Source organism: Penaeus monodon, chromosome 19, assembly GCF_015228065.2.
Source record: "Penaeus monodon isolate SGIC_2016 chromosome 19, NSTDA_Pmon_1, whole genome shotgun sequence".
Taxonomy (NCBI): domain Eukaryota; kingdom Metazoa; phylum Arthropoda; class Malacostraca; order Decapoda; family Penaeidae; genus Penaeus; species Penaeus monodon.
In genome coordinates, this window is record NC_051404.1 from 2,205,320 (window position 1) to 2,205,623 (window position 304).

The 304-nt window shown below is 53.6% G+C and overlaps 1 protein-coding gene across 1 annotated transcript in view; it reads right to left on the minus strand.

The window, feature by feature from the left end:
- LOC119585513 (Kv channel-interacting protein 4-like) overlaps positions 1-304 on the minus strand; it is a 22,490-nt gene that overhangs the window by 4,432 nt on the left and 17,754 nt on the right. The gene's annotated exons all lie outside the window — the stretch shown is intronic.

Below are 304 nucleotides of genomic sequence, written 5' to 3' on the forward strand. Positions count from 1 at the left end.
AGCGGAAACAAGATGAATAGTTTAGCGCGGAGATCTATCACGCAGACAGGTGCTAGAGACGGAATACGCGAGTCATTAGCCTAATGTTCCTCCCGCAGCTGCTACTCGTGCTTAGTTATGGAAATCATTGTATCGCCCAGGGAACTGCGGGAAGGATTGAGAGGGGGAAACTCTACGGGGAACGCACGCCACATTTCAGTGTGTATATGGAGATTTATTGGTGACGATATTTTGTTCGGCGTGGCGCGGGTGTTGTCAGGGATTCGTTGCCTCGGCGGTGGGAAGTGCTGGCCGGCCGGGGCTC